Source organism: Salvia splendens, chromosome 5, assembly GCF_004379255.2.
Source record: "Salvia splendens isolate huo1 chromosome 5, SspV2, whole genome shotgun sequence".
NCBI classification, from domain to species: Eukaryota; Viridiplantae; Streptophyta; class Magnoliopsida; order Lamiales; family Lamiaceae; genus Salvia; species Salvia splendens.
Window position 1 is genome coordinate 18,872,275 of NC_056036.1, and position 11,811 is coordinate 18,884,085.

An 11,811-nucleotide genomic window follows, 5' to 3' on the forward strand; every position below is an offset into this window, starting at 1 on the left:
TTGATGATATTGTGTTGTTGTGTTAATGATATAGATGTAAATCAAATAATTTTAATTCTACTTTAAAATTTTTTATATTTTTTATATTAAAATCATCTATCAATTAATCATTAAAGTTTATTTTTATATATTGGTTGATAGATGTACATGTGGAGTGAAGGCATACAATGAGTCAAACATGATCTGGGCTTCGCGTGGGTACCTTGTAAGCCTCAATCGGAGCTCGGATGAAGAAGTTATGGCCATTTGATGAAGGCTGCGCGAAGCAGTGCGAACCCGGTGAAAACGCCCAGGCCGGACGTTTTTGGATTTAAAAACGCCCGAGTTGGCATAAAAAACGCCATGGTTGGCACCATTTCTCCTAGGTCGGGCGTTTTCTCAGAAACTGTCGAATTTCAGAGCATCCGCAATGGGGCGGACGATAGGCCGCCCGATACCTCGGGCGCGCCATCGTCCGCCCACTGTGGGTGCGCGGACGATGCCCTATGCATCGTCCGCGCCCTATAGATCGTCCGCGCCATCGTCCACCCACTGTGGGCGACGCGGACGATACAATGCGTTTTTGTTTTTTTTTAATTTTTTAATTCCGAAAAATTTATTTATATAAATACCCCCTACCCCACCTTCATTTGTAACCTTTCCATTCACTTTTCCACACTCAAATTACATTATAAAATGGATTCCGGTGAATACTCAAGTCCGAATATTCCGATGTTTGGGGGTGGTGCACGTTGGCCGGGTACAGGCCCTGACGAATATCGGCCGTTCGACTCCAACACGCAGTACGATCCCGAATTCAGTATGGATTCGTACGGTCTGTCTGACATGGAGCCGTCTCCAACTCGCCCCGCCGCCCCTTCCCGCCACGCCGCCGCCCCCCCCAGAAATAAGCGGAACCGGCACCGGGCGTACAAGGTGCCACCTCCAGAAACGAATGAAGAGTACGCCCCCGGGAGGACAAACTACCAACCGGATGAAACCTTTGTCTTGGCGAGGTGTTGGGTGGATATTTCGGAGGACCCGGTATTCGCGAACAACCAAAAGCAGGTTGCGTACTAGGAGCGCATCGCAGAGCGCTACAATGAGGCGAAGCCGCCGAGCGCGTACAAGCACCATAGGGAGCAGCTCCGCAAGCACTGGGACCAGGTGAAGAAGCAAGTCAACCTGTTCTCGGCGGAGTACGAGAAATGCTCGAGGGAGCAGGAAATGCGCGATAGAGCGTTGTTGTCGTACCAATCAATGTACGACAACTTCAAGCATTTCAACATCTGGGCGCTCTTGAAGGACAAGTAGAAGTTCCAGGGCGGAATTCTGCCATCGGCTGCGCCAAAGAGGACGAGGACCACCGAAGCCGGTGCTTACACAAGCAGCGAAAGCGGCGCATATCCGGTGGACCTCAACCGGACGATGTACGAGGAGAAGGAGAGTTCTTGCACACCGGTGTCTTCCCGACCTCCCATTGGCGTCAAGGCTGCGAAGAACAAGGGGAAGGCGAAGGCGACATCCTCCTCGCAAGCCGCGGCCGCCCCCCATCGCCGACCCCGACCCCGGCGGCACTTGCCTACGCGGAGTTGGCAGCGGCCGCCAACCGAGGACGTTGTTGGACACACACAACGCCCTCATGCAATGTCAGGACCCGGCTAAAGCCGAATACCTCCAGGGGATGATCGATGAGTTGCGCCGCAAGTTGTGACTTTTGTAGAGTAGTCAACTTTTTTTTTAATTTCTAACTCGTGTAAAACTTTTTTTTAATCAATGTAGGATTTGTCGTTTTTAATTAATCGGGGTATTTTTTTAATTATTTTGCATTGACATATTTGAAAATATTTAAATTAATTAACAAAACAATAGTGAAACTTATAGGGCGGCCTTTAGGGCGGCTTATAGGGCGCCCCACTGCAGGTGGAAGGGTAGGAGGATAAAATGCTGACGTGGCGGTGCATAGGGCGGGCTTTAGGGCGCCCCACTGCTAATGCTCTCAGTTTTCAAATAGGTTTCTGGAGCAGTTTTTGGGGATATTCAGACTTCCTTGGACGAAAAGAGAGAAAGAGAGGAAGAAGAAGATAATGAAGAAATTCCGGCCAACATTCTGACTATCCGTTTCCAAATCTCAATTCCACTCAACGAGAGCATGCTTCCTATAGTTTTGATTGTGATATCCATGTGTTTAGGCTAAACTCTCAATGTTGCTCCAAGTTGTGATTTAGACTTGTTTGAATGTATCTACACCTTTGAATTCACGTTTTGACATCATTGATGTGTTTAATGTTAGTTTCTATCACTTTAGAGGCCTCTATCGTTATAGATGTTTAATCCTTGTTTATCTTCACTTTAACATAGACTTGGATGGACTAATCAATTGATGTGTTGTTGAATTTGAATTGTTGAGAGGATAATTTGACAACGGATTAGGAAAGTTTATATAGTAGATGATCTTTTATTCCCACGCTTCCGCATGAATTTAATATCTTTGAAAGTTAGTTCATGGAACAAGTGTTCAGCTGACTGTGAACTATAAGTCACAAACATGTTCAGTGCACACGATTAGGTTGATTAATTAATCCCAAAATATGTGTTTTTGATGTTGGTGTACAATGATACAAGTCTAATGAGCAACTTGGAGTGACATGTCTTTTCGTTTGAGAAAATCGCCAATAGTTAATCTTTTAGTTAGTTTGTCAACAACTTTTAAAATTAAAAATCAAATCTTTGTATGTTTTTATATGCTTTTAAGTGTAAACAATCTTTCACCTCTCTGTGGATCGACACTCTTTTACTGCAACTACATCTGTACTCTTGCAGAAAGGTTGCAATTTTAAAGTTATTTTGTAGACTTTGTATTATTAAGTTTAATGTGTGAACTGAATTTGAAACTTGAAAATTACACATTGACACATGGTTGATGATATTTTGTTGTTTTGTTAATGATACTGCAATAACGTGTCGATAATATTGTGTTACTATGTCGATTATATATTGTCATAGAAGGTTGATGATGTTGTGATATTGTGTTGACCATATTATGACATAGGAGGTGATAATATTGTGTAGTTGTGTTGATGATATAGTGTTGCTTTGTTAATGATATTGTAAAAATATATTATAAAAAAAAAATTCATGTGAATATATGCAATTAGGAGAATCCTCGTAAAATTGCACTTTATTTTAATTATGTGTTGTGAAGAAATAATTTAAATTTAAAGAGTTATATTTGAGATAATTTTAGGATAGAAAAATTAGTTAGCTTTAATTCATTATATAATATAATTAACTGCCTAATATTTTTTTTAATCTGAACAAAACGCCCTCATAATAATATTGAAATCCGCTTATATTAAATCAAAACCATTAATTTTCAAATGAGATAAATTAGTAGTTCTGTTTTCAAGGGAATATTTTTAGCATAATGCGACACTACAATTATGTACACTTATCTTTATTCAAATTATACATATTTGTAGTGTAGGTTAGTTGTGTGTCAAATTACGTCAATCATGCTATGATATTCCAAGTGTGAAATATCGAAAATAAGAAGAGGCATAACTGTATTTCAACATAAGCATTATTCATATGACAACTCTCACCAATACCACAAGTTGATTGGCAAGGTTGGTGTGTGTGTGGAAACACCCCATGTGCCTCCAATAATTAACTTTTTATTTTATGTACCAACTGAATTTTAAATGATCAAAAAACATTAAAAGAAAAAGAACTACACCATACTTGTATAAAACAAAACATGGGAATGCATTATCAATTTAAGAATATGCTAACAACGGCAAAAAAAAAATATAAGAATATGCTACAGCGACAAATATAATACTCCCTCCATCCCCAAAGTATATGAACATTTGGTTTGGTATGTGTTTTAATGTATAATTGGAAAAGTAAGAGAGATAGAAAAAAAAATAGTTAAAGTATTATTAGTGGGAAATGGATCACACCTCATTAGAGAGAAAAAACTTTCTAAAATAAGAAAGTTATGTTGGAGATATAGCTATAAAAAGAACACTAACCAGGCGTAATACAACCCGAGAGAAAATCGAAGAAGGAAAAACAGAAACGAAAATTACAATGAGAAATTCGAAACTGTAAAGATGAACTTAGCCGAGTCGAGGAAGGCCTCTTTCCGCAAGACGAGATACGCCCCGGTAGTGTTCTCGGTTTTGGCTCGTCGTCCCCAAAGATAAAACGGCTACGTCTCGTTCGTTGCAACACCGCGAATGGCTAGCTTATTTATAGGCCAAGCCACCATGCAGGGTCAACCAAGCCATAAAGTCTCATCATGACTCATTCGTAACCGTCGGAGGTTACAAGCTTGTGGCAGGAGTGTGCCTTTCGTGTGTGGAGCGTGTGGATTTCTCACGTGGCAGCCGTGTAGGCTTTAACTGTGCCACACTTGACGATGTGTCAAGCCACTTGGATTGCTGACTCAGCGGTGGTCTAAAAAGATTACTACGGGTCCAGACCCGAGCCCAAAGACCACCCAAAGACCAATTGCCAAGATCCAAGTCCAAGTCCAAGTCAAAGATCGAGGCCCGAGGCCGGCGACCGCGGGCTCGGGCGGGCGGCGGCGGCGCGCGCGTGTGCTCGCGTGTGGGCTCTTTCACCCATCTTGGTCCACTATAATTATTAAGTAACATTAAGTCACTTAATTTAAGCACATTAAAAGATGTGTCACTTCTCCTATGTGGGATAATTGACACTAGTTAATTATTCCCTAAGCTCAAACTCCAAGCTTTAGTTAAAAGCTAATTATGCCCAACTTTTACTCACCGGAAATCGGATTTGAGAAAGTGAATATACTACATTTATCTACGTAAAATGTAGATCGATGCTAAATCATTTAATTTCACAAAATTAAATGTCTCGTCACATTTATTATTTGGTCAAAATCCATTGATTGGCATATTTTATTTCATGATTTCTACAATCCCCACATGAGTGGAAATAGCCAAATGCATATGCATGCAGACACAAGCTCAACCCTCATGAGATATGTAAGTATTAGGATAGGTAGTTTGCGGCTTTGAACCATCCATAGTCAACATCATCGGACACACCGGCGGACTAGTAGCACGATGCTTTGAACTATTCCTCCATCGCGTGCATCGAGACAATGCAGCGGCCACACTTCACACTTAAACACCTCAACCTCATCCGTTCTCACGTTTTGTGTCCATTTCGGCCTTGGACACCACTTTGGGTTCATAAGTGCTTAATATGAAGCGGTCACACTTCACACTTACATAGATGATTCCTATTTGAGTATATTGCCCTACTGTATCTCCTTGAGAAGTCCATCTCTTAGAGATCTTTAGGATTTATTAAAGGTCATAGACTTAGCCTCACCACTAGGCAAGCTTAGCAACACTCTTTTGTTGTCTGTGGAATAGATTTAAGTGAGTGTTTCACACGAACTCTCATAGCTTAGTTTTCCCATTGAACCAAGTTCTTGGGATCTCCAGTCATCGAGGTTGGGTTACCACTATGATCATTCCTTAGTTTGTGGATTTCAGTCTCATTCCCTCTAGCAGTTTGTTCATTTGATCACGGTTTAACCCTTTGGTTAACGGATCCGCTAGATTATCTATTGACTTCACATAGTCAATTGTAATCACGCCAGTTGTGATCAAGCGTCTCACGGTGTTATGTCGTCGTCGAATGTGTCGAGACTTCCCGTTGTACAAGCCATTATTCGCCCTTCCAATAGCGGCTTGGCTATCGCAGTGAATCATCACCGGAGGCACAGGTTTAGACCAACATGGAATGTCCTCGAGGAAATTCTTAAGCCACTCGGCTTCCTCACCAGCTTTGTCTAAAGTTATGAATTCGGATTCCATAGTTGATCGGGCTATACAAGTCTGTTTCATGGATTTCCACGAGACAGCAGCACCCCCAATAGTAAAGACATATTTGTTAGTAGAAAGTGAGTCTTTATTATCGGATATCCAGTTCGCATCACATTACCCTTCAAGTACCGGGGGGTATCTTGCAAAATGCAGCCCATGATTTTGAGTATGTTTTAAGTATCTCAAAACCCTTACAAGAGCTTTCCAATGCTCTTTGCTTGGATTACTCGTGTAGCGTGCTAACTTGTTCAAGGCGCAAGCAATATCGGGTCTCGTACAATTAGTCAAGTACATAATGCACCCGATAACCTTCGCATAATCTTCTTGTGCGACAGGTTCGCCTTTATTCTTGCTAAGGTGAACATTTAGCTCTATAGGCGTCTTAGCCGGCGTGTTATCATAAGCATTGAATCTTTTTAGCACTTTCTCCACATAGTGAGATTGTGTTAAGGTGATTTCCTCGGATGTTCTTAGAATCTTCATTCCAAAAATTACATCGGCTAGACCCATGTCCTTCATGTCAAAATTTCTTTTCAACATGGCTTTAGTTTCGTTAATTATTCGGGTGCTACTGCCCATGATTAACATGTCATCAATGTAGAGACATACTATAACATATCCGTTATTAGTATTCTTAATATAGATACACTTGTCACACTCGTTGATTTTAAATTCATTTGATAACATTACACTATCAAATTTTAAGTGCCATTGGAGCGGCGCTTGTTTTAATCCATATAAAGACTTAACCAGTTTGTAGACCTTATTTTCTTGTCCACGTACTATAAAACCTTCAAGTTGTTCCATATAGATCTCATCTTCGAGTTCACCATTTAGAAAGACAGTTTTTATGTCCATTTGGTGAATCTCAAGATTGTGCAATGCAACAATCGCAAAAAGCACTCTTATAGAAGTAATTCTCGTTACAGGTGAGTACGTATCAAAGAAGTCATGTCTTTCCTTTTGTTTAAAACCCTTGACTCCTAATCGGGCCTTATATTTATCAACTGTTCCATCGGCCTTAAATTTCCTTTTAATGACCCATTTACATCCTAGAGGTTTAGCACCTTCGGGAAGATCAACCAACACCCAAGTGTGGTTTAGCAAAATTGAGTCAATTTCGCTTTGAACAGCTTCTCTCAAATGCAGCCCGTCTGGGCCTGCATAGGCTACTTTCAAAGATTTTGGTGTTCTAACCCTATTGCTTCGTCTCGTTACTGCCTCATTTGGATCAGGCCTAGCACGCTTGCGAGATTCGGGCTCTTTATCTAATGACTTAGAGCTCGTTATTTCATCCTCAATTCTTGCTTCAGAATTAGATGCTACATTTTCTTGTTTTTTACAAGGAAATGTATTTTCAAGAAATACAGCATTTCTTGATTCAATTGTTGTTCCAATAGTCTCAGTCGATATTTCAAACTTATGAACAAAAAATCTATATGCACTACTATTAAGTGCATATCTACTGAAGATACAATCAACCAATTTAGGTCCGATTGTAACTTCTTTGGGTGGAGGAACCATCACCTTTGCCAAACACCTCCACACTTTGAGGTATTTGTAGGATGACTTCCTTACTTTCCACAACTCGTAGGGAGTGACATCCTTACCTTTTAGTGGAATTTTATTCAAGATATAGTTAGCTGTCAAAACGGCTTCCCCCCACATGTTATATGGTAATCCTGAACTGAGTAGCAGTGCATTCATCATCTCTTTTAGAGTTCGATTTTTGCGTTCTGCAACCCCATTAGATTGTGGTGAATAGGGAGTAGTTGTTTGATGAATTATGCCACTTGTGTTGCATTGTTCTTCAAACGGGGCTACATATTCGCCTCCTTTATCACTTCGAATCATTTTGATTTTACAACCAAGTTGATTCTCTACTTCGTTCTTGTAATTTTTAAACGCTTCTATTGTTTCATCTTTACTTCTTAAGAGGTAGAGATAGCAATATCTTATGCAATCATCTATGAAAATGATAAAGTACTTTTTACCACCTCTAGTTTGCACCAACTTTAAATCACATACATCCGTGTGGATTAGTTCAAGGGGTTTCGTGTTTCTTTCTACTGAATGAAACGATAACTTGGTCATTTTGGCTTCAAGACAAATTTCACATTTATATTTAGTGTAAACTTCATTTGCCTTTATTGACTCTAGATTTACTAGTCTTTTAATGGCATTTGAACTTACATGTCCCAATCTGCAGTGCCACAAATTTGTACACTCAGTCAAGTAGGAGGAAGTAGATGCTTCATTCTTATTAGCCAATGGCTTTGGAACACGAAGTGTTGCTACACTAAGCTTGAAAAGTCTGTCGGTTACATAACCTTTTCCGAGGGACTTCCCAAACTTATACAATGCAAACCTATTGGATTCAAATATAAGTTTAAAACCCTTATTCACTAGTATTGATCCTGAAACTAGGTTCTTCCGGATGTCCGGAACGTGCAGCGCATCCTTCAAGGTGATTGAGATGCCAGACGTCATCTTGAGGATTACATCACCAATTCCGAGGACTTTAGACGAAGCTTGATTACCCATGTTAATCTTTTTCCCTTCAACGTTGTTGTAGGTTGAGAACATACTCCTATCTGCACAAACATGTGCAGTAGTGTCGGTATCAATATACCAGCCACCCTTGTTGTTAACAATGTTGACTTCTTCGGTGATCACAACGATGAGGTCGCTTTCATCCCAGTCATTGAATTCTTTCTCAATGACGTGGGCAGCCGGCTTTTTCTTCTTGCTGCGGCAGTCCTTTGCAAAGTGGCCCGGTTTGCCACATTTGTAGCAGTCGCCTTCAAACTTCTTTGTAGGCTGCTTTCCCTTTCCTTTGTCACTTGGACAATTTGGGCGAGGGCGTTTGTTGGAGGGACCACCCCGCACCAACAGGTTGGCTTTTTCTTCTCAACGACGTGGGCAGCCGGCTTTTTCTTCTCAACGACGAAGCTTGATTACCCATGTTAATCTTTCTCCCTTCAACGTTGTTGTAGGTTGAGAACATACTCCTATCTGCACAAACATGTGCAGTAGTGTCGGTATCAATATACCAGCCACCCTTGTTGTTAACAATGTTGACTTCTTCGGTGATCACAACGATGAGGTCGCTTTCATCCCAGTCATTGAATTCCTTCTCAACGACGTGGGCAGCCGGCTTTTTCTTCTTGTTGCGGCAGTCCTTTGCAAAGTGGCCCGGTTTGCCACATTTGTAGCAGTCGCCTTCAAACTTCTTTGTAGGCTGCTTTCCCTTTCCTTTGTCACTTGGACAATTTGGGCGATGGCGTTTGTTGGAGGGACCGCCCCGCTCCAATAGGTTGGCTTTTGCATCAAAAGAGCCCTTAGCTTTTTGATCGATTTTTCGCACGTCTGCCTCAATGCGCAACTTCACGATCAAGTCTTCAAAAGTCATCTCCTTTCGCTTGTGCTTGAGGTAGCTTTTGAAGTCCCTCCAGCTAGGTGGAAGCTTCTCAATGGTCGTGCCTGTTGTAAAGTTGTCGGGCAACGCCATTCCTTCGGCAGCAAGTTCATGGATGATCATTTGGAACTCTTTAACTTGTTCTATGACTGGTCTTGTATCGACCATTTTGTAGTCAAGGAACTTAGTTATTACAAACTTCTTATTTCCCGCATTATCACTGCGGTACTTTCTCTCCAGGTTTTTCCACACTTGCCTAGAGGTGTTTACAACTGAGTATACATTGTACAAACTATCATCTAAAGCATTTAAAATAAAGTTTTTACAAAGGTAATCTCATCTGCGACATGCATCATAGTGGGCCATGACCTTGATGTCCGTCTCTTGGTAACTTGGCACAGGCGGCTCGTCTTCTGTGAGGAAGTTCACGACGCCCAATGTTGTTAAGTAGAACAACATCTTTTGGTGCCACCTCTTGAAGTCCGAACCTCCAAACTTTGGCGGCTTCTCGGTGGGTGGCATCATTCTTGGTGCCATTGGTGCCGGATTGACCCCATGGAAGGAGCCTATCCCGCTGCCCCCGTAGGAGCCAACAGTTGGGTTGGGCATAGTGCCCCCCACATTCGTGTTGATCTCGAAAGATCCAACACTAGTATTGAGCCCGAAGATACCAACACTCGATCCATTAAAGGATCTGAAGGAACCACTAAAAGTGGAACCAACCGAACTACCGAAGGTGGAACCAGTGGACGCCCCAAAAGGGTTGTCCGAAACCCATGGGACAGTTGATGAGGCGGCTGAGAAGCCAGGGGTCGGCATCATCGAGATGGTGGATGCATTGGCAGATGCACCGGCTGATGGAGTGGAGAAAGGGACCGTGGCGTTGGTGGCCGGAACAGTGGAAGCGGCGGTGGCCGGAGTGGTGGCAGCGGTGGTGTTGACGTTGGTCGACATTTCCAGCAAAGGATTAAGTTTCAAAAGGTTTTATTTCATTTTCGTAAAGTCTAAGGTCTTCTGTAACGGTTATCTCGTCTTGCGATTGTTGGAGATATAGCTATAAAAAAACACTAACCGGGCGTAATACAACCCGAGAGAAGATCGAAAAAGGAAAAAACAGAAATGAAAATTACAATGAGAAATTCAAAACTGTAAAGATGAACTTAGCCGAGTCGAGGAAGGCCTCTTTCCGCAAGACGAGATACGCCCCGATAGTGTTTTCGGTTTTGGCGCGTCGTCCCCAAAGATAAAACGGCTACGTCTCATTCGTTGCAACACCGCAGTTTGAACGAGCTCCGGCGAACTGGAAGAGGAAGAGGGCAGAGCTTCGAAAAGACTATGCAGAGAGGAAGTATGCTTGTGATATTTATTGTGTGAAATGCAGTGGAATGATTAGCCTATTTATAGGCCAAGCAACCATGCAGGGTCAACCAAGCCATGAAGGCTCATCATGACTCATTCGTAACCGTCGGCGGTTACAAGCTTGTGGCAGGAGTGTGCCTTTCGCGTGTGGAGCGTGTGGATTTATCACGTGGCAGCCGTGTAGGCTTTGACTGGTCCACTATAATTATTAAGTAACATTAAGTCACTTAATTTAAGCACATTAAAAGATGTGTCACTTCTCCTATGTGGGATAATTGACACTAGTTAATTATCCCCTAAGCTCAAACTCCAAGCTTTAGTTAAAAGCTAATTATGCACAACTTTAATCCACTATTTCTCACTCACCGGAAATCGGATTTGAGAAAGTGAATATACTACATTTATCTACGTAAAATGTAGATCGACGCTATATCATTTAATTTCACAAAATTAGATGTCTCGTCACATTTATTATTTGGTCAAAATCCATTGACCGGGCATATTTTATTCCATGATTTCTACAAGTTCGTACCTTTTAAGAACGGACTAAAAAGGAAATATTTTATACTTTTGGAAGGAGTAATGCAAAAGGAGGTACTCCATATGCTAATAATGCATTATATGGTAATTGGGTCACAAATAACAATCTACTAATTTTAATGAACAATTATCTGCTATCTGCAAGGACTAAAATTAGAATTTATTAACGGTTAGAACATTTATAGAATTCAACCAAGACTTCTTTCACTAGATATATCCTTAAAAGTCTTTTGCCATGTTCTTTTGAATGGTAAAGCGTCGGCCATCAACTTCATCGCTAACAACCGGCAGTATAAAATGGGGTACTATCTTGCCGACGGTATCTATCCGAAGTGGCCAACCTTCGTGAAGACGTTCAACAGGCCAGTGACGGGTTCTTTTTGCGCAGAAGCAAGAGGCTTCTCGCAAGGATGTGGAGAGAGCGTTTGGGATTCTCCAAGCTCGCTTCAACATTATCAAAGCCCCGCCTCGTATGTGGTTTATGGAGAATATGGTCGACATCATGTATACGTGCATAATCTTGCACAACATGATTGTCGCCGACGAAGGACCTGAGGCGGGAAATTGGTTCGACCCTGAAACCCCAGGAAGCTCTACCGCAAGTAGTCCGCCTCGCAGTGGAGTGCATCCGTCTATGCAAGA